At 31.7% G+C, this 24,899-nt stretch overlaps 1 protein-coding gene and 1 long non-coding RNA gene across 2 annotated transcripts in view; both read right to left on the bottom strand.

Annotated features, from left to right (window-relative positions):
• Positions 1-24,899, bottom strand: part of LOC143085075 (uncharacterized) — a 76,826-nt gene that overhangs the window by 13,150 nt on the left and 38,777 nt on the right. The window lies entirely within an intron of this gene.
• LOC143085073 (uncharacterized) lies at positions 15,949-23,110 on the bottom strand. Its single transcript, XR_012981237.1, has 2 exons — positions 18,465-23,110; positions 15,949-16,967 (listed from the first exon to the last, which is right to left on the bottom strand). It is a non-coding gene; the product is annotated as an uncharacterized LOC143085073 (long non-coding RNA).

Here is a 24,899-nt window from a genome sequence, read left to right as displayed (position 1 = left end):
AATTTTACAGAAATCGCGTCCAAATTCTGTTGTTCCTATAATCCATATTCAATCAACAATTCTGTGTCGACGTCATGCTCTAGTTACCGCAGAAATATCGTATCGATTTTTGAATATCACAAGCATTGTAATTTTTCATTTACTGGTAGTTCAAATAGTAAACTTCAAATTAATACCTGTCAATGGAAAAGTTTTAAATGCATATGGATACAAATTTAATATCATAATTCCTTAATTTGCTAATTAGTTACGTAACTTTGTTAAAATAACAAAAATATCGACCTCCGATGAAATTTAGATATGAAATCCATATTAATCAAATTGCAAAATCAAAAGCTTAAACACATCAAATGATTGGATGACAACTGTAATATTTTTGACTTGGTATAAACATTTTCATATGTAGAAAATTGTTAAGCAGATACAGTTTTACCTATAGAAGGTTTGTCAAGAAAATTGTTCAAAATTTTGAAATTTATAAAAGAACTACCATTCATTCATGCATTCATATATCCAAATAACACGTCACATATCACATGGATAGCTTGTTTATAAACAAACGAATGTCACTCATGATACACACATGAACATTTGTATCATAATATTTATCAAATTTATATTGTTATTATATGTGAAATATGATTGATTAAAAGCGTCCGCGTGGAGACCGTGTATATTTCATATTAGGTTTGTAGGGAGGCGGGGGTTATTTCATACACGGTTAGTAGTGGTGTTACGTCCCTTTATATTCCATAGTAGGTTAGAAGGGAGGCGGGGCTTATTTCATACACGCTTAAACGTGGTGTTACGTCCCTTTGTAAACACAAAACGGTACCGAGAAAAAATCTTCAAGATTTCAACAGACGAAAAAATTGATGATTAAGATTGAAATAAATTCATAAAACACATTTAAACCTAACAAATTGTTATTGTTGGCATCTGTTTTTGTAGGATCAATGGTAGTAGTTTCTTAATGCTAACAGAATTGAAGACGTTCTCATTTTGATAGGTCACTAGTCTAAATTTCACACGTTAAGTCGGTAAGATAAATTCGTTACATAGTGTGCTAGTGACGTAATACGGCATATATGGGGTCAGTAAATTCCATATGCGGATTCGAGCTTCGCTCTCAACTCCATATGGAATTTACTGACATACCGTATTAGGTCACTAGCACACTTTGTAACTATAATATTAGTTTCCTATATGCAGCATAGGGCATTCCCTCACCATCTATTTAGCATACAGGTTTGGGGTCGCAATTACTCTCTTATTACCTTGACATGATTGCCATTGAGCCAACTATTTATAAAGAAAAAAAAAGTTTTAAAAAATAAGCAAAGAGATAACGAACTTCATGTCACGTTTTGTCGTAGTTAACATAACCCGACCCATAATCCAAAGAATCGAAAGAAAGGCAGACGAGTATACTAGTAGTGTAAAATATATCCCCATATAAACTTATACACACCTACATTTCATCACTGTTGAGCTGCTGTCCATATACTAAAAGATTCTGTTCTGTAGTAGAAGAGAAATACGTGCCGAAAATCTAAAAGTTTATTTAGCATTTTAAACATTTGAAAAATCGACAAGCAAGATTTAAATATCAAAGAGTTACTAAAAATTCTCTAACACTGTTCCCTTCTAATTATTGGCATGTGCTAAAAGGTGGAGTGGAGTGGAGTGCTTGAGTGTTGGAGTGGAGTCATGGAGTGAAATACTTAACATATCAAAAACTCAATATCTATCTAAATAATTTATAATTGGTTTTTGTGATATATTTTTTAAATTGCAGCACACAATGATTTTATATTATTTCATTTGTCATATTTGATTTTTTTTATACGCCCGTCTTTAAGACGGGACGTATTATGGTATACCGTTGTCCGTCCGTCTGTCGTCCACACTTTGGACAATAACTCAAAAACACTTTCACCAATTTCCATGAAACTTAAGTGAATTGTTTATATCTATTGACGTAAGCTCCCTTTCGTGTTTTTTTTAATTTCAGATTTTAAGTTTTGGATTTATGGGGCTTTATTCATAAAAAAGGGGGGATTTTCAACACTTCGGACAATAACTCAAAAAGTCTTTCACCAATGTCCATGAAACTTTGGTGAATTGTTTATATCTATTGACGTAAGCTCCCTTTCGTTTTTTTTTTTCAAAATTTCAGATTTTAAGTTTTGGATTTATGGGGCTTTAATCATAAAAAAGGGGGGATTTTCAACACTTCGGACAATAACTCAAAAAGGCTTTCACCAATGTCCATGAAACTTTGGTGAATTGTTTATATCTATTGATGTAAGCTCCCTTTCAATTTTTATAAATTTCAGATTTTAAGTTTTGGATTTAGGGGGCTTTAACACTTCGGACAATAACTCAAAATGTCCATGAAACTTTGGTGAATTGTTTATATCTATTGATGTAACAAATAATACTTAATAAAATCTGATGAAAACATAAAATTTGTAAAATCTTTAGTTCAATTTAAAACATTAAATTTCTTATAAAAAGTAGGTTCCATGAATGTCATACGTTTGTACTATTATTGAATGGTTGCAAGGATGAAAGTACATTAGCAGTCCCTGAGATAATAACTGTTCCCTGAGGCATATATCATTTTATGATAACATTTTTACTATCTAAGCTATGGATAAAAATCAAATACTGTTTTTGCATATATTATGTTTTACTCTTGTTAAAATGGTTGCAATTGAAATCACAAATGATACCTTAGCATTGCAGCTTTTTTTTTTTTTATAGAGTTCGGTTTCGGTGGAAGGGTTGAGCGCAATAAAAAATGTTATAAAACATAACAAGTCTACAATAGCACATAATAAGTGAACAAGTGACAACATGAAAATCCTAACATGTGACTCAATATTCCTTAAATGTTAAAGGGTGTCATTTTATGAAAAAAATAAGGAAATCAAGTCTCCTTAACATTTATCAATATGATCATCTTGTGAATATTCTAAACAATAAAAAGGTAATAATCATTATCCACCATATTAAGCACCATTTTAACAACTCTTTGTATAATTTAGTATGGATTCCTTACTGTGTTCAACAGAATCTAACTATGAGCAATATACCCCAAGAAAATTACCTTCTTTCAAACTACTATAAAATTTGGAAATCAGCAATAGAATTACTAAAACCCATAATCATATATCACTTTCCTTATATTGCATTGAAGACTTCTATGTTATATGCCAATGTTAATGATATTTGTTTTTTATGCTAAATATTGAAAAGCTGAACTAGGTTTAATCATCAGTGTCTTCTTCACTGTAATCACTGTCCTCATCATCAGAAAAATCCTCATTTTCATTCTCAGAAGAGGCCTCCTCATCATCAATGAAATCCTCATCCTCATCATCAATGAAATCCTCATCTCCATCATCAATGAAATCTTTATCTTCATCATCAATGAAATCCTTACTTTCATCACCTACTTCCTCACTTATATCATAACTTTCAGTAGAGTCACTTTCACCATCTTCACCTTCCCTGTTATCTTCTTGCTGCTTCTCATTGTCATTGTAGTCTTTTTTGCCATTTTTATACGCCCGTCGTCTTTCAAACAACGGGCGTATCATGCACTAAAGCGCAGCCCTTTATTGAAGTTGGGTAGCATTTTGTGACAACTTAGTTGGAGGTGGGATTATGTTATCCATCGTGTAATTTTCTTTACTGTCCTGAATTGTAGTGTATTTCTAATAGGAATACTTATAAATATTTTTGTTAACAATGGACTACGATATTATTATAAAATTAAATTTCCAATCAACATTTTCACTTTGATTTAATCTTACATGAAAATTTAATGACTGTACCATTTAAAACAGTGTGTTTCCTCCAATTAAAATTAGGTAGTGAAAGTGTATCTTGCCGCCATCGTCTGTCCATAGAACCCATAAAACTGTCATTACTATAACCTCAGAAACTAAACGACTTTAATAGTTGAGAAATGTTGTTGTTTTTGATTTGTTTGATAAAATAAACAGATGTTAAATCAAAACAAACCACACATTATATGTGCTGCATATTATGAAAACAAGACTGAAAAGCATACATAATATATACATGTATACATATTGAAGAGTTTTTTAAATTTTGTATATACATTTAGATTTAGATATATGTATATGTATATATACAGAAATCATTTTCAACAAATTTTATTGTAAAATGAAGATTTTATCTATTGTCCTGTTGAGTTACTAGCGATTCTAGTAAAAGCTATTGCTCATCTGATAACCTTTGCTTTATTTCGTTATGGATTAACACATCTTTGAATTTCAACGTATATTCAATGTCTGTCAACAAATTGTCAGTTTAGTTCTTATTCTTGGATGTGACCTAAAAGTTTAAAAGATTTTCCCATGAATCTGATGTAAAGATCAAAATTTGATTGGACAGGTATGATATTGAAATGTAGAAAAAAATCATTGATTGATCATTGAATAAAACTATATAATTTATGTCAAACAGCCAAAGGTTTGATTCTTGATTTAATAAAAGAACAGAGTTCCAATGTAACCTGCGTTGCACATATCTTATATTTCCAAAGTGCATAACTCTTTTAAAAAATCGATCGTCCACATTATAGAACTTGCCCAAAATATTACAGATATTAACCTATAGTATATATAAGTTTAATAAAAAATCTGGCAAGAATTGCCCCGTGAGAGCGCTACCAAGACTGGACTGACACACAGCCGTACAGACACTGGAAGCCCGGTATTTCCATGCCCCACACAATGTATTACGCAGGGGGAGAGGGAGGGGGCAGACATAACTTAAATGATTGATACATGTATATTGGCATGCCATAAATACATTGATCTTTTACCAAATTAGCAAATTGATACCTTTTTCAGTTGAAACATACAGAATCCATGTGTCGTTTTTCTCGCAAAAGACTGTTCTGTTGAAGCTGTTGTTTTTGTATATTCTATTAATTTATAATTTTAACTTTGCTTTGCATGTACAATTATTTACACCAGAATGTTGAAAACTAAGGTAAAATTGCCGAAAGACCCCCTCCTAAATTATAGAAATCTATCATTTAACATTATTTCTATATTTTTTGAATATTGTTTGGAGATATAGCCTTGGAAAATGTCCATGACACATCCAAGGTGAATTATATTGGTATTATTTACTTGAATGCAGTTGGACGCTGTTGAAACATTTATTCTATGATTTTATAGCTTCATATGTATACAAAAATATCTTATAAATTGGTTTAATTTCAAAACTATTGAACCCACAACTCCACGACACTTTTTTCCTATCTGCATACTTTCACTCCATAACTCCACTCAAAAACTCAAGCACTCCAACACTCCACCACTCCACTCCACTGCACTCCGCTCCACCTTTTAGTACATGCCCTAATTATTTTGTGGTAACAACATCCCTTACTAAATCATTCACCAGTTTTATGATGTTTACGTTTATTGAAATAAGTCTGTACAGACATGGCCATGTATAATGATGGAAAATTGTATGTTGGAAAAGGAAAATTAACTTTTCCTGCATTACACATGTACCAACACCCTGAGCCAGATTTTTAACGTGCTAGTTCAATAGGTAACATAAAATTGATAATAGACATGGGGAATGTGTCAAAGAGACAACAACCCAACAAAAGAGCAAAAAACAGCCGATGGCCATTAATGGGTCTTCAACACAGTGAAAAAATATTGCATCCTGATGCGTGATTCAGCTGGACCCTATTATAATAAATATAAATTTGTACTAGTTCAGTGATAATGAACGTCGTACTAAACTCCGAAATATATAAATGAACTAAAATTAAAAATCATACAAGACTAACAAAGGCGAGAGGCTCCTGACTTGGGACAGGCGCGGTTTAACATGTTGTGTGAAATCTCAGCCCCCCCCCCCCAATTACCTCTATCCAATGTTAAAAGGCTCAATTTAAAAGAAGTCCGAGTCCGATGTCAGAATAGGGAATAGGTAACAAAAGAAACTAAACAAGATGACAATGGTACACAAACTAACAAAGGACTACTAGCAATATCTACCAAGTCAGGAATATGACAGTTGTTATCCATTCGTTTGATGTGTTTGAGCTTTTGATTTTGCGATTTGATCAGAGGAAATCTACACTAAAATTAAAACAAAAGGGACTATGTATCGTCCCTTATCATTACTTTTACTTTTTTAGACGGTGGTGTTGCTTTTGGCGCAATCTTATGGTGTTTATATATCACAACTAGTTTGCTATGCCTGTGTCTTTTATGTCAATTTGGATTTCAATGAATGCATTACTGGTAAATTAAGGTCAGGAATTTCGTTAACTTTATAAATGGAAAAGCACATCCTAGTGTTTACGAAAATGCTGTTTACGGAGCCCGAACATTTATCGATCCTTCAAATTAACTTTTTCAAGAAGGTTACTAATTGTATGTCAGATGTGAACTGATTGAAAGTTTAATCTTCAGAGATATAATTTTGTTATAAGTTGTTTTCTGCTTTGTTCTAGCTGTCAATAACTGCTAGTTCTCTCAAATCTGTACTAAGTGTCCTTTTTTTATAGTGTGTATCTGTACCCTGCCACGTCCACTCTTTGTTTTTGTTAGATGTGTTTCTACTTTGTATCGATCTGTTGAGTTAAGCCGATTGCAACTGATTTTTATCATTTGTTCTTATGTAGTGCTGTTACACCACTGTCCACGGTTAATAGGAGGGTTGAGTACTAACGAATATGTTTAGCCCCTCCAAATTCTGTACAGACAATTGAATTCACATTATGGTATACACATGCTGTTTTCCTTTACATGTAGCAAATATTTGATGGTCAGTTCTTAATCAGTTTAAAGATCTTACATTTTGATTAATGTGACATTTTATACGGTAAATGAGTTGCACAGTAGTATTGCAATAACATTTAAAAGTTTATCAAAATAATCTAAGACATAAAGTAATGTCTAATCTAATTTAAGAACAGCTGTTTATAGACGATCAACTTTATGTATTAGTCACTTCAGAATTGTATTATAGATGAGAAAGAAGTAACATGTTTTATAAAGTTGGAATTAAGTAAAGTTTTATATTGGAAATATATAACTGGGAACCTTTTCTTATATTACATATACTAAGATTTAATCATTAAGCATTAAATCAATTTAATAAATTAACATTATCGTCTGCTAAACTAGAGTTATCTTTTCTTTAATTTTGAAGGACTTGAGCGTGTTTTATTTACCTACATAATTTCGTAAGCGGTTTTCCCGCTTTTATTTGGTATAAAATTGCATGCTTTTCGTGATTTGTTCATTGCGTGATTTGAACTGAAGGAACACAAAATGGATGGGCTGATTCAGACATAAGATAAGTACATATGTTTTAGTGAGAAATAGATATAGTTGTTGCAGTTGAATTTTCCGAATGATTTTATTTCTGTAATTTATAAAAGAATAGTTTTATTTTATTTGAAAGTTGTTCTTGCAAATAGTTTGATTCTTAATTCAATGTATCGCTTACTTGGATAGCATTTATACTGACTAGACTATTATTCAATAGTTACATTTGTGCACACATATATTAATCATTGAATAGCATTAAATTTAAAATGCTTTAATACAGGTTATATTTGTTTTGATTGTAATGTATGAGCGATATTCTTTAAACAGGTAATTACATGTTTGTAGTGTAAGCCGTGTTAACATTTACATGCCCGCTAATGTTTAGTTTGTTACACGTACATCTTTTATAAGATTTTTAATTTGCGGATAATTAAATAAGCTTGGTAATTTAACTTACCGTTTATAACGACGTTATATTTGGTTTGAAGGAACATTGCACGTGTTTTAATTGTGTTTTGTTACCAACTTCAGTTGTTTAATGCATTCAAATGTATTATTTTTATTTAAGACAACGTAGTGGGTTATATGTGGTATTTCATTTATCTAAATCGAATGATTGAATAAGAAGTTGAATTTATATTTTGAAAGATGAATGGACTTTTAAGACTTGATGTATGTAGCTAATCTTTTTTTTTTATAATTATAATATTTTATAACAATGCCAAGAGATAGAGGCAGGCGTCGTCGGCAGGACCCAGTTGGAGACTTCGTCTTAGCATGGCTCCCAGAGAACAACTTCAACCACCATTTAGGAATGAGAGAAGGCGTCCCGAAGTTGATATTGATGAAGATGCCCCTGTAGTAAGAAGACGGAGTGTTGATGGACCTCAACTAGTTGCCTTGCAACCAGATGTAGAATTCAAGAGATTGAACCTGAATTAGCTGCCTTAGGTGAGGTTATTGAAGTTTTTGATGAACATCTAATGTTGCCTGGTTTTAATGAGGTTGTTTTATTGATAAGTCAAAAGCTTAAGGAAAAAAATTGGAATTTTGAATATATTGATTTGTCCCTTATGCATCACAACAATTTCAACAGTCAAACAAATGAAAACACCATTGGCATTAATGATGGTATGCTGGTTATACAAAACAAAGTTAAGAAAAACCATACGGTTAATTCTGTTGAGGATTGGACTGATTGTTTTATTGCTTATGCCCAGGTCCTTATTGAAAGGTGTCCTGGAAAAGCAAGTGAACTTTTCTCATATATGTCAATAATAAGGGGTGCAGCGGCTGATCATCCTGTTGAAAATTGGTATTCTTATGACCAACAATTTCGTTTGAGAGTATCAAGGGATCATACTGAAAAATGGTCATCCATGGATGTTTTTTTGTGGTTGCGTATTTTAACTAACAATACTCAAAAACTATGCTCGGTATATTTTAACAAATATCTGGCGAAATATTCTTCTCAAAATCCGTCCCACGTCGATTGAAAAAAGGGATGTTTTTTCTTTTTTTTTCAAAATGGCGGATGATAACATTATTAACACTAAAATTTATAAAATTATTTTTAGCTCCTTCTTTAAGGTATTTTCCCTAATTTATGTATTATAACTCATCTTTATTCGGAAATATATATATGTATTGCTTTAAGAAAAAAAAAATTTTTGTCCCAAGAGAAGAAGGGTAATGCCCCTTGACGAACAGGCGAACTTTGACTTGGGTTTTGATGTTACATAACACTATATTGTCAGATAGTGTCAAACCATAGATGTAATACCTCTATGGTCAAACCAAGAACCATCAGGTGCCAGCAACGGTACCAACAGCCTGGTATGTAAATCTCGTGTGTGTCGTTCGAAATAAAAATATATTTTTGCAACAGAATAGGTATTAAAAATAGTCCAGTTGTTGATCATACTTTTAAACTGATTCAGGTTCGACTGCTTACGTATCGCATCAGGCAGCTCATTCCAGAGTGTAGCTCTAGCATACAATAAGGAGTGAAGTCCAAATTGTGTTGTTCTCACCTGTGCCGGTACTTCAACCGTCTGTTGCTTTCTTAAAGAGTAAGGTACATTTTAAAAAATCAATAATAATAGCATTGAGATAACCGGTGACTCTTTGTGCAAGATTTTAAAATCAATTGCTATCATTTGTAGACGTCTTATTTTCAAAGTAAGAGAGCTATTATTTGATTTCTATGGAAGGGGGACGGGCTAGGCTGAAAATTTTTGTCCTGCAAGTTTTTAGTTGGAATGACTGTCCTGAACTCTAGTCGGTCCTGTCTTTTTTATTAGTTTATCCTGACTATTTTGTTTACAAAAATTGTCATCCTGCCTTTTTTTTGCATAGTGTCTCATCCCATCCTGCCTTTTTTTGCATAGTGTCTCATCCCATCCTGCCTTTTTTTGCATAGTGTCTCATCCCATCCTGCCTTTTCGTTTTACTCAAAACTGCTGGTCGCTACTATCATCTTCATAGATGAACCTCAAGGCACGTATTTGAACTGTTGTTCCTTTTATTAGTATTACCGTCTCCACAAATATGCGAAACCACAAGACAATAGTTGAAATTTGACATTATATGTTGTGACAAAAAGTTAGGTAACGAATAGGGAATAGCGAATAAGTAACCAACTTGACGTCCATCAAAAATGTTAACCTTCCCAATGTTCATTTTCATTTCAAGTGCCTTGATGCTTTTTTTTTTTTACATATTTCAGAAATATGTGTTTTAAACTTTGAAAACTTGATAATCTATTGTCACTCATATGAGCTTTACCTCAGTGTCACATGCAATTTCATTCCCATCAAAATTGATTTTAAAAATATCCCCACTATTAGATTAAGTGCCAATAGCGATGGTCTAAAATATATCCAGATTAGCTTTCATAACCATTCTATTTATAGATATGGGAAGATGTATCATTCAAACGGGAAAACCCTATGTGTATAAAAACGACAAACGAGAAACACTTATAAACCACATGAACAAACGACAACTACTGAACATTAGATTCCCGACTTAAACAATTGCAGCGGGATTAAACCAAACCTGCTCCCTTATCTGAAACAATGGTATACAAGTGGTAGCTTTCTAAAAAGCTATGGACTGCTTCGCTCTACACTAATTTAAGGTTATATATGTGTGCATGTGGTTGTTAAACTAGAATGGAAAATGTGGTATTTTTAGATATTGATTGATATAAAATGGATGTACTTTAAGAGTGTGCGTTATACACCCATGCTTTTAGAAAATTAACATTTCTTGTTGAAAATTAAAATAATTATAAATTAAAACACGACTCTTGAGGTATGCCTTTCTGGAGGTGTGCCTTATTTTCAGAAGTTATAAAATACAGATAATACATGTTTGTAAACATTGTTTAGCAAAGCAAATCGTGCAAATTGCAGAGTAACAAAGCAATTAAACACGTATTAATAATTGATATTTCAATATTGAATTTATCTGTGAAATGTATGCACAATAAAACTAATTAATGACAGTTGATTGGAACTTAAATACACTTAGTTAATTTTCCAGTATTTGGTGTCTTATCCTGGACGAGAAAAGTCTGTAATTGTTTATCTCATTTAAGCCAATAACTGTTGCTGTATCTCAGCCTCATTATAATGCCACCAATCAGAATCTTTACGTGATAAGTAATTTATTCAAGATGGCGTGTATTTCGACTGAAACTTATAGCTCCGCACCGTGATGCGAAGCAAACATCACAACATAAAAAGACACACTATATCATATCAATTGGAATGGCTTTACTGAATCAAAAAACGTAGTAACACAAATGAGCATACACCGAACGAATAATTTTTTATCTATGAAAACTGCACTTTACTTTTCCAAAGATTTAACTAATTCGTTTAAATCTTGTCCTGAGTATAACAATGTTTGTCATCTGTATAGCTGTGCAATTCATGTTTATACAAAAACCAATATTGAAAAAGCACAGGACCCAAACTGAGCCCTGTGATACACCTTTGTTAATAATTTGCCAGGTACTAAAATATGCACCAACTTTTAAACATTGTTTTCTGTTCGACATATAGTTTTCAATAAGTTTTATTGCCTCATTCGATAAGTCATATGCCTTCAACTGTAATAACAGTAAGTTATGGGGTAGGCAACCAAAGGCCTTCGAAAGGTCCATAAAAGCAACATTTAGATCGACCGCTTTTTCCAGTCCTCAATGACTTTTAGAAGTGTCGTATTACAGCCATAGCCAGGTCTAAAAGCTGACATAGGAGTATATCGAAATATGACTGAAATATTATATAAGATGTTGGTTTTTATTGACGTATTAATCAATTTTGTAAAAGATTTTACAATTATTGGTATTGGATATTTTAAAATGTTTGGCTGATCACACACCATCTATACAATTTAACGAGAAGACCTCATCCTTCCACAATAAATTAATCATCATGCCTTTGTGTCCTATAGGAACCATGCATAGTCGCATTTGTCATCCTCGATTATGATTATTCCGTTTTGGTTATTTTGGGAGAAAAACGATGATAAAGACGTCCGAATATTGTTTCCGTCATCGGTTGGACTTTTAAGTAATAGAATAGTTAAGGACGTTTTTACTTTTACACATAGTTTTTATGAGGGTCGTAATGGGATTACCTTCATGACGAATAACGGTAAACTTTCTTCCTGAATTGGCAATTTTTCGTGAATGACGATAAAATGTACACTTGAACACTTCTTTTTAAACGCTAAAAACATTTACTGATTTTGAAAAATCACGTTTATCTTTTTTCTCCCCAAAATGACGTTAATTAACGTTAAAGGGCATTACATTTGGCTATACCTGTAGAAAGCTTATTAAAAATGGTATTTCACATCCTAATTTTTATGGTAATATTGTACTTAAAGCGAGGAAATCACTATGTGATCCTTGTAAACTCATCGAACCTTTAAACAAACTTATATGTAAGGGTTCTCGTTTCTCGTTTTGTTTATATAGATTAGACCGTTGGTTTTCCCGTTTGAATGGTTTTACACTAGTAATTTTGGGGCCCTTTATAGCTTGTTGTTCGGTGTGAGCTAAGGCCGTACTTTAACCTATAATGGTTTACTTTTTAAATTGTTATTTGTATGGAGAGTTGTCTCATTGGCACTCACACCACATCTTCCTATATCTAATTACTATTCTCTTTCATAGTTGCTTTGGGGACAGGACATATTTGTATCTGTATACTAAGAACATACATACTATAGATAACGTGTAAATTGTATTTACTATCTATTCCAAGTTTACCATCAACGGCGGTCATATATTACATGCTTAACTTTTACGTTCTTTTTGGATACATTGTACTCATGATATGTTTATTATATCCAACTAATTGTGTACTTTACATATATGGATATCTATATAAAAAAAATCTTTTTGGGCTTGTTTGGTATCTATATCAACCACACTTGCAATAAAATGCATAAGATATTTATAGAAAAAAATATTATAGATTCTTTATCTACATATTCTTTAAGAACTTAAATAGTTCTCATTAATACCTTTTGTTATCTCATTGTTTGTATTGTAATGAAAATTATGAGGTTGTAATGATTATGCCCTATAGCACCCATAATTGGAAAATAAAATATCTTCTTTTTATTCTTCTATTACACAGAGATTATAATATATGTGTGTTAACAGTATATGGAAAATTAATAGATTTTTTTTTAATAATAACGGATTTTGTAAAAAAGAGGAGGGCTAAAATAAATTGATCTGCCACCAGTACCTTTGACTTTTGATACCTTTCCTGAAATTCTCCAGTAATGATTTGTTTTTCAAAAAGTATAATATGACAGTTTAAATACTTTTAACCAAGCTCTAAATGTCCGCGATTTCGCGTGTGTGTTCTAGTCAAATTAAAGCCAGTAACTTTGTTTACATTTATCTTCTTGATTTGTTTTTCTACAAAGTCAACATCAATTTCATCAAACGATAAATCCGCCTTAAACATTACAATTCTTTATAATCATTTATGGTTTTAATGCTTGCATGATTATCATCTACCTCACAACTATCATTGCCAATGTCTTTGACTACATTTGAAAAATAATCATTGAACACTACTGCAACATTAGATTGATGATTTATGATGTCGTGATCATTTCACAATATAATATTGTTATCAAAATGAATACCTTGGTTTGTCAAAATGGGTTTAATTGTTGACCAGAAATAACGTCTTAGTTTTTTTTATTTTTTTTTGTTGTTTTTTTTTTTTTATCTCATATGCAAAAATTAGTAGTGAAACATTTGTTTCTTGTAGATTTCATTTTTATATGTTATTCAAAAATGATGCTTATTTCTATACAATTTTTTTTCCTACTGTTATGTGATTGTCAACTATTCTCATTAATTTCGTATGAAAATTAGTGTATGCCTCATTTACATTGTCCACATTATGTACAACTATTTTAAGGTTTTACTGTTCTTGATCGTATACAACTTTTTTTCTCGTCTAGCTGTTTATAGGTTCTGTTTGTTTTAAAACAAACAGAAGCTATAAAACATAGTTTTTTTAGTTATTGAAACATCAGATTTTATTTGTACAGCAATGGTGTTATGGATGTCTCGTGCACTCAATCCACAGTTATAATTTGTGGCGTTTTGACTTTTTTTTCTGTCTGTAAAGATTAATCTTTTGTGAAGCAAGTTTCACCTTTCATTATGCTTTTGATTCCACATATATATTTCACGACTGTGTTTATAGGTAAAATTGAGAATGGAAATGGGGAATGTGCCAAAGAGACAACAACCCGACCATAGAAAAAAAACAAAAGCAGAAGGTCACCAACAGGTCTTCAAGGTAGCGAAAAATTCCCGCACCCGGAGGCGTCCTTCAGCTGGCCCCTAAATAAATATATACTAGTTCAGTGATAATGAACGCCATACTAATTTCCAAATTGTACACAAGAAACTAAAATTAAAATAATACAAGACTAACAAAGGCCAGAGGCTCCTGACTTGGGACAGGCGCAAACATGCGGCGGGGTTAAATATGTTTGTGAGATCTCAATCCTCCCCCTATACCTCTAGAAAAGTAAACGAATAACAATACGCACATTAAAATTCAGTTCAAGAGAAGTCCGAGTCTGATGTCAGAAGATGTAACCAAAGAAAATAAACATAATGACAATAATACATAAATAACAACAGTCTGCTAGCAGTTAACTGACATGCCAGCTCCAGACTTCAATTAAATTGACTGAAAGATTATGATTTCATCATATGAACATCAGGCACAATCCTTCCCGTTAGGTGTTTATTATAATATCATCAAAACATATATGAGAAAAAACATAACCCGTGTCATGCCAACAACTGGTTTTTGAATAAATGTGTTTAGTTCCGATGCAAAGACCCTATAAGTGAATCAACGCCAAAATATGCAATCTTTAATGACCTGACAACAGTATCGTAACTACATCCCTTCTTAATAAGTCTATTCAAAGGTTTTGCTAGTTTTTGAGGTGAATACTGACACCTTTGTGCTACATTTATCTATTTATAATGAACAATAATTTAAATCATATAATCATACTTTACATATATTTTCTCATGAGTCATGATAAAGTCATTGAAGAACAAATATGTTAACAACTACAGATCACTGTGTGAAACTAAAATAGCCGTAATATAAAAATAAGAATGCACCATATGTCGTTCTTAACCTAAGCCGACTCATATTTCAAAGTAGAGTAGGTGTCTGACATATTCTGATACCAAACACTCTTTCATTTCATCAAAATTGAGCTGCTGACAAACATGAAATGTTGCTGTTCAGTAGTAGATATAAATATGTGCTGACAATCTAAACTTTTTTTTAGCATTTTGAGAACCAGAATCTGTAAATGTTTTCTTAAAAAAATGTTTTTGGCTTTGGGAGATTACTTAGTTTTTCATCAGCTAAACGTAAATTATTATTCTGATTATCAGTGATCAATAAATTGAAAGTTTCCTTGTAAAAAGTTAGGAACTATATCCTTTTATGATTTAAATACAAGTATTGCCTTTTGAAATTATTTTTTTTTCCACATTTAATATTTTTAAACTATTACACAATAAAACTGGATGACGGCATTATGTCAGCGTCTACTATAACCCTAGCAGATTTCTTTATTTACAATAATTTACTAAGTTCATTTATTCCACTATCATTATAACTACCCTATATATTTCACGATGTGTGTCCATAGTATTACATACAGCCTGTCGATTAGTTCTAAAAAGTACATAGTTGATGTGACAAGTAGAACATTTATAGCTTGAATCATATAACCACAGTATGATAAAAGACAAACTGACCCGGCTTGACAGAATGAGAAACAATTGAAAATGAGAAAAAAAAACACGACAACAAGACTACAACAATAAACCAGAACGGTTGTCGTAGACAGCAATCAACCACAACCCCTGGATGATAGGTTTCTGGAATGTGACCAACACATTCCAAACTCTGCAGGCATAACATAGTAAAGTGGCGTAATACTACAATTTAAGAACAAAGTGGAAATCAAGATCGTTATATAACCCGTTAATCGATATGCTGTGTTTATTTATTTTATATAATACCATTTTCTTTTATTGATAACTGATAAACATGTACTCCTCATTTTCGCAAGTTTAAAGTTCAACCTTTTACTTTCTCAAAGACCCCAACAGTGGTATGTGAACTACAATATAAGTATTCATAATCTAACAAAATAACAAAGTAATGCAGTAAAAATTACAAACAAAAATTAACATATATACATGAGCATACATGAAAAATTAAGAAGTTTAAAGGAAGACAATAAATTGCAAATGAACATATTAATGGTTGAAACAATATGAGCCTTTTCCTCATACCTATCATTCTGCTCTTTAAGTATGTCCGTTGGATATCTACCTATATCTGCATATAAATACACACACTTCACAACCATAAGGAAGAATTGGAGAAAACATAGTATCAAACATTTTAAGTTGAATATCAATAACCAAACCTTAGGCCCTACATCAGTAGCTACATTTTTAGTAATAGACATATTCTATCCACCTCTTCAAAAATTCAGTTCATGTTTGTCATGTCGACTTCTTGAATTTTTTAAAAGGAAGTACACATTAAATCATTTGAAAAACACTTTCAGGATATCAAGTACAGTATTGAATCTTTATTAGAAGGTTCAAAATCACCATTATTTATAAAAAAAAATGAAGAAGAAAACTATTTAATTCAACGATTGCTTTAAAAGTATATAACATAAATAAACTCATCATAGATACCAGGTCTAAATTTTTTATATACGCCAGACGCGCGTTTCGTCTACAAAAGACTCATACAAAGTTGAAGACCATTAAGGACCAAAATTCCTAAACGTTTTGCCAAATCCAGTTAAGGTAACTATGCCTGAGGTAGTGTGTTCCAGTTGACTTTGTTAAGAACAATTTAATCAAAGGCTTTTAAATCATATTCTTATTTTTGAACATATTTAATGTGTATTTAATCATTAATATATTTTGCTGTGAGATGAAGTTGTGGTCTCAAAAGACTTCAACTGGTAACAACCTCTATAACATAATCCATGGTCCTGAAACGTAAATATATTTCTTAGTTATTAATTTAACACAAACAAATAAAAAGAAAAACTGTTTTATTCAATATTTTGTAATACAGAGAATTCTTGAATCGTTTAACCTAAATGTACATTGTAAACGTTTGACCTAGTTTTTGGTGAGGTTCGTGTTATTTAATCTTTAGTTTTTGATGATGTGTCATATGTACTATTGTTTGTCTGTTTGTCTTCCTCATTTTTTACCCATGGCGTTGTCAGTTTGTTTTAGATTTATGAGTGTGACTGTCCCTCTGGTATATTTCGTCCCACTTTTATCCTTTTTCATGTGATTCATTTACGCCAAAACAAATCTAAATGGAACCTTGAAACTATCTAAACCTGTATGTGTGTAAATCTAATCTTATAAAGTGTCAACTTTATTTGTCAAATTCAGAAATGGTTTTGGTGGTTCATAAATGTTTGGTGGTTAATGTGTGAATCTATGAAAAATTTTTGAACTTTTTATAAAATTTGAATTATGATAATCATGAGCCATTTATATCTTAGTTTGCACAATCATCAAGCCATCATTGAAAAAAAAAGAAAAACGATCATTATAATGAAAAAAAATCCTATATTTCAATAAATCTTTATGACTTAAATGACATGTTCCTTTGGAATTTTAACCAAAGTTGAAGAACTTGATCTTCTATCACTGTATTGGTAATTACATAAGTGTCCTTACAAACAAAGGTTTATTGCTAGGTCTTTCAAGCGCTCCACGAAACCTCTTTCTAAATTATTAACATCTATTGTATCAGCAATCAAAGCCGGACTTCAACATTGTTGTAAAAAAACTGCCCATTATTGAGGTGGCGTGAATCAGATGTGGATACCAACAAATTCCAAAGATCGTTTAGAGTACATACACTCTAAGACTCTTTCATCTTGCAATAGTATTAAATCATTACACTTTTTTACACTTTACACAAGTATTCCCCATTCCAAACTAAAAGACAAACTAAAAGGGTTGGTATTACTTTGATTCATAAAAAGAATGACAAACGTAGACACACTTATCTTGTCTTAGGGAGGGATAGAAGCACTCTGATTCAAACAAAAAACATCTGAAACTGACATTATGAACATGTTTGATTTCATGATCGACAACATATTTGTTAAGTTTTAAGGACGTGTTTTTAAAAACGACTGTCGGCGTTCCAATGGGAACAAATTGCGCTTCTCTTGCCGACCTATTCCTTTTTATTATGAGTCTGTATACAGGAACATCTAGAGAAGGAAGACAAGAAGTTAGCAATATCCTTTAACTTTACTTTCCGCTATATAGATGATGTTCTCTCTTTAAATAATTAAAAAATTGATTATGATCTTTATCAATAACTTTCACCGCACAAAACCAAAACAAAAGTTGTTTAATATAATAATAAGTATTCATTAAAACAAACAGCAAGGCATATTCATATATCGGCTTAGACGCTGACATTAACGGCTTTACAAGGAATTATTACTTACATACGACAGTGATCACAACGACTGAAACAAATAAAATAAATCAGTTGATGGGGAAATATGCATAAAGGTAGAAGGTACGAAAAGACAACTTTGTTTAACATCATGAATTAAAATTCAAAAGAAACATATATCATTCGAATAACTACGTCGAAATTAGCCCAAATAATTATGATGTCTTGAAAAGCTAATTAAAGTTTTTGTAGTGACAGCTAACTACTTTTTGTCATAAGTGGGGTTTTTTCTTTCTTTTTTTTCTTGTATATTGGAGAGAGTTTTGCTCTCAACTTCGTGACCGAATTTAGGATGGGCTCTTCATTAACGCAGCAAGACATTTTTCATAATTACACATGTCACCATTTTCTACATAAGAAATACCTGTACCAAGATCAGTTGTTTTCTTTTCGTAAAATGTGTTAAAGCATTTGCTTTTGCCATTATTTCAAGGACTTTCCGTTTTGTATTTTCCTTGAAGTTCCTTTTTTTATTCCACTTTTATGTGCTTATTGGTGCAACATATACACAGGAATACCAAAAATCAAGATGAAGTAAGTTTTTCCCTTTCTTGTCTACAGTCTGCACTATGCCCTTAAGGTACTTTTTGTGACCTTTCTTTTAATTATAATGATGGGGTTGGTTATTTCCTGTTCTGTCGTCAATCTTCAGTATGACCTTACGCTTCCTATAGTGACCTTTCTATTGCCATATATGATCATGACAGCCTGTAGATGAAGTTGATATATCCCAAATAATAAGATATCTTATGATAAGCTTGAGTTTCCTATCACCATATAGGAAGCTTCAGGACATATTTTTTACAATTCCATCCAAGATGTGCAATGAACATCTTCGTTTTTCAAATGGTTTCCGAGATTATCAAAGATTTTTTCGCTTTCTAAGAGTATAAAACCAATGTTCAAACCAAACTCTATGAATTGTAAGTGGGCCAGAATTTCTGGATAAATAAATCGAAAAAAATCAGAAATGCGTATTCATCAAATTCATCACACATTGTTGTAAATATAATGGAATCATACACATCAGACCTTTAGCTAGCTAAACAATCAGGTTAAGGAGGCTCGAGGGTATAAAAATTTCAGAAAAAAATCAAGCATTTGTTTTTCATTACAAATTTTATTTATTTCCTTTTGTAGTTGTTACTTTATCATATGGTACAAAAATCATTCAAAACAATCAATTCGTAGTGGCCCCAGATGACTTTCAAAATGTATACATCATTGAAAAAGTTCCAAATGATCTCCCTTTGGTGGAGAAATGCCATTTTTTGGCTCTAAAATTGAAATATCTTTTTCAACTCATCGGTGACCTATCTTTTTTAATATAATTTCCATATAAGCTGTACTTAAACTAAATTATTGTAAAATTTTAGCGATTTCTGTAATAAATTTCTTTTTTTTTATTTCGATATTACCTTTATTTCTCCTATTACTTCAACAGAAAAAAAAACACCTTTACAAAAATGTATGCTTCTTTCGAAGGAAGATTGTGAGCGCAAATGAACGGTGACCCCACTTTTTTATTTTATTTTTCTATTTACTATAAGATAAAGTTCATTTATAGAATAATATAGAAAAATCCTATATAAATGATTTAGACCTGCGAACTCCCTTAAGTACACCATTTTCTTCTTGAGAATATGCCTGTTTTAGGTCGGGAATATGGCAGTAGTTATCTATTTGATTGATGTGTTTCAGCTCTTGATTTTGCCATTTGTTTAGGACTTTCCATTTTGAATTTCAGAATTATTTTTTATTTTACTTTTTCACCAGACACAGATATTTTATAAATGTCATCAAAGTTATGATGACGTTCGTAAAGTTTCGAATGAATGATTTCATTTTGAGCTACGAAAAACCTTTTTATCTAAACATATTGAATTATATAGTGGATTGAGAAACAAGTTATTGTAACTTATATAAATCCCTTTCCACTTTGCTCGTGCGAGTGCTGTCTTGTAGCGGGATACGCCTGCTTAATTTCGAATTCTTCAAGTGTGCATTTACGTGTTAGACGGGTCAGCCATTTATCGTTCCCTTAACCTTCCGTAGGACTATCATCGTTTCGTATGACAATTTTCGCGAATGGTGTGGGGGATTCGATATTTCAGTCCCTGAAATTTTATCATCGGAACAGGGATCGAAACAGGAACCTTTGTGTTAGTAGTCCAATGCACTAACCACTACACCATGGCTCTCTTTAATAATAGCTTTGTTGTAAGCAGCAACCCTCTATCGAAAAAAAACACGATAGGAAACACAAGTCTAAGATTTTTTATCATTTGGGGGATATTAACTTCACTTGCAGGCTTACATTATCATACATAGAAATAAAAAGGTCACAATAGAAAGCTTAAGGGCATATGATACAGGAAAAGGTCGGGGTTGATTACGTCGATAGTAAAGATTTTTTATGACCAAATTACCGATGATTTTTTTAAATTATATACAAATACAGCCAAAAAATGCCGGTCTTTTTATTTCCAAAATAATGAAGAAAAGTTTCAACAAATGTAGAGCAAAAATTATGTTTAAGAAGATATTCCAAATGTTTATTGATAATATCGCAGGTTTTGATAGGACACAAATGTCAGAAACTCTAAATTGTTTGTAAATTTTTTAAATGAAGGAAGCACATGCAGGTATATTATCAATCAGTTGCAAATATAACTTGCATGGTGAGAACGTTCGATGGGATGATTGCGTACATAGCTGACCATACGGTATAGATTTGTCTCATTGCTGAAGATGGTACGGTTGCCTATAATTGTCTACATCAACACCATCTGAACTTTGGTAAATAGTGGGCGCATTGGCAATCATACCATATCTTCTTATTTTTATACTAAACTTTATAAAGTATGATAATGTCATCTATAGATGAAGGTGATTATTTAAAATTTTTAAATTCATGATTGTACTTTAAGAAAAACCCAGAGATATACTTATCTGCTGCCTTTCGTAAGTAATACTAACCAGCTGAAAAATTTAAAAAAAAAACACTTTCAGTTCAGTTTTGAATTCGGTATGGTCTACGTATACAAGATGAATATGGAGTTATATTACATATTGTATGTTTTGAATTGTTTTAGGTCTAAAATTTTTGAGATCAGTTCAACGAGTGACTGTGACTTTGTGACACAGTACTACAATAACTGAGTTGTACCTTTGCTTATTGTCTGCTGTGTTTATACCGAATTTTGGGTCATGGATGAATATTGCATATCCTGTCTTTTCCATTATCTATAAAACTAATCCATATATCATTCAAAGTTTCTTCTATTAATTACATTAAATATAATTTTTGATTAAAATCAAAACAAAATTAAAAAATAAAGATTCATCGTTGTGTGAGTTCACAAAATAATTTGCCTTGTCAAATAAAAGCAACAGTGGTTTAGCGGTGTAAAAACATTCATAGATAAATTAAAGCATAAATTAGGTAACATAAGGATCCTTTGAGGAATAATCAAAACACGCTGCATGTTATAAAGACGAATTTACTCATATAAGAATTTCAATACGACATATATACATTTACGCTACTATATATATTCCCACAAAGAACACATTCTTCCCAGCCACGCATGCACAAGTCTGATAAGACTTACAAGAATATGAGACTAGATAAAACCCAAAAAATCTACTGTCTATGTCACAGTTAATTCTTACATTTAGGATATCAAGATACACGGATAAAACTATGGTGTATGCATTTGAAATCTACATAAACAGCACAATGATTCTCTTCAATTAAGGGGTTCAATAATAAGAGTAAGATTAAAGTTCAATTAACTTTTGAGCAATGTGCTTCTGAATCATGATAAACAGTGAACTTGTATGTCTCTAGTTAACACTGATTGTTATGCAGAATAAGTAATGATGATCGCTTAAACCTTTCTTAGTTATAGCACCAAATTATAAGCCTGGTAAAATTGGTGTGACTTTTTGAGATCTCCAGATTGTTTTTGTATAAAAAGCAACGGTTTCCACTTGTGGTGTAGAAACTGCTTACTCTTGTAGAAGGCGTGAGCACCCAATGTATTAATGGTTTTTAATGAGGTTTGTGTCGCACGTTCAACATTTGCTTTATAAATTTTACGTGATATCTCAAACTTGCTGTGAGATGTGTCTAATTTTATTACGGCTTCAATGGGACGTGATATCCGTAACAAACATGTCCCTACGCTTATTGTTTTTTTTCTAGTGCGTAAATTGTACTTGTGTCTTAGATTAAAATCTTTTTATTTGAAAATCCAGAATATAACTTTAGTATATACTGGTTTGTAATTAATAACATAACTGATTTATCATTTGCTTAATTTAAACTTATCTACTACAAAAATAAACATTCTCCTATCTTCATACGTTTACGTACGGGCTGCAAAATAAAATTAAATAAATCTACTACAAGTACAAAAACAAAGAATTTTCCAATTAGTATAATTCAACCAAATAAAACAATCTGCAGTTAACTAATGATCAACAACCTCCTCCTCCACGTCATCATCATCATTAGCAATAGTATCAATGCTATATACTTGTTGAATCATTATGAAGATCGTATAATATGTATGGAGTAAATGTAGGAATATAAGGTTGATTTTTGTTTTTATTGCAGGTCGATTTGAAAAATGGAATTAATTAAAGGGACATCATTTAATTGATGTGCTTATCTTGTAACTAAGATAAGAAGAGTAAAAATAAGCCAGCATACACTTTCTGAGGGGACCACATGAACTGCTAAATGAATGAAACCTTGCAACACCAAATAAGCGAATCCAAACTATGTCACCCTCGGTATTATGACACAATTGGTCATATTATAGGTCATTTCGACTGTACTTGTATTCCTAATATGAGACCGTGAAAACCTGTGGAGATGCCGACATTGGCCAACCATAACATTTAAAGGAAATATTTATAGTTAATGGTTAAGAAATATAGACCAAAAACTCGTTCCCGATACATAGCAATTCCAATTGAAACAAATTTGTACCTTGTTACCGTTTACGAAATTTTGATTTATCATTTAATGCTCACAAAAAGATGCATACTACCAGTACCAGTGTATTTAGTATGTAACTACGTAGGTAAGGAGTGTTCAAGCGAAAATCTAATCTAAAATGTGACAGTTTTAATTTTTAATAAGCCTAAGTAATCTTTTACACTATTTTATGTTTTATTCATGTTAAATACTTAGGTGCTTTTGTATTGCGTTTTATGGCTCATCAGAAGTGTACATAATAAACAAAAAGATAATGAAAAAACTGAATGATTTTTGTTCAGTTTTATTTACCACTAATGTGTCGATTCCATTGTTGGTCGAGATGATTCCTCCTCAAAGGTGGCATCTTTCAAGTAGTCAGAAATTGTATGTTCTCATATATTATCATTGAAACGGTAATATTTATAAATTGATCGTAAACATAACAATCATTACACGAAAAGTGTTCGGAAAACCTTTCGGAATGTCTTGTCCTCAATGCTGGTCAACTTCGTACTTTGTTTGGACTTTTATCGTTCCAAAGTCACTAATGGGTCTTTTTTACATAAAAACGCCCCGACGTACATGATTATGAGCCTGCTATATTTGACAAGTTTGTTTGTGATATTGAAGATCTTTGTATTGTTAACTGTAAACAATTCGATCATCTAGTTTTAAACACAATGTGGTAGGTAGTTTATATGTTCCCCTGAAAGATAAGGCGCTTAACAGTACTAGAGTTTAAAATGACAATTACTATGTATGTTTAGTGTGTTATACTCTGCGTGAAAGGAATATATATGTATAATACTTATCTGAACTGTTCATCTTACTTACATTCTGAAACATATTGTCTAAGACAAGATAGTTGTGACTACGTTGGCCATTCGTTTTCATGAAACAAGGCAATACCAACTAGTTCAATTGGTCTTTTAGGTTGGAATGGGCAATACTTGTATGAAGTGTAGACATGTCAAATGCTTTAATACTATTGCAAGATGAAATAGTTTTAGATTGTATGTTCTCTAAAAGATCTAAGGATTTTTTAGTATTCACATCTGATTAACGTCACCTCTAGAGTAGGATATTTACAATTACTTTGAAGCACGGCTTTGATTGCTGATATAATTGATGTTAATAATTAAGAAAGAGGTTTCGTGGAGCACTGGAAAGACCCAACAGTATACCATTGTTTATAAGGACTCTTATGAAGTTTAAAATAAGGTATCCAATACAATGATGGAAAATTTAGTTCGTCATCATTGGTTGAAATTTCAAAGGAATAGATTAGACCTATGATTATCCAGAATTTTTTCTTTGATAAGTTCCGTGGGGGTATATGTTGAGTTTTCAAGTAAATGTCAATACCTTATCCATTTATCAAGCAGTTTTATGTAACATGTGTAATGACATTTACACACAAAAACGATGTTG

The sequence above is a fragment of the Mytilus galloprovincialis genome, chromosome 8, assembly GCF_965363235.1.
Source record: "Mytilus galloprovincialis chromosome 8, xbMytGall1.hap1.1, whole genome shotgun sequence".
Taxonomy (NCBI): Eukaryota; Metazoa; Mollusca; class Bivalvia; order Mytilida; family Mytilidae; genus Mytilus; species Mytilus galloprovincialis.
The sequence above is the reverse complement of the archived record's forward strand: the minus strand, read 5'-3'. Positions and strand labels throughout refer to the sequence as shown.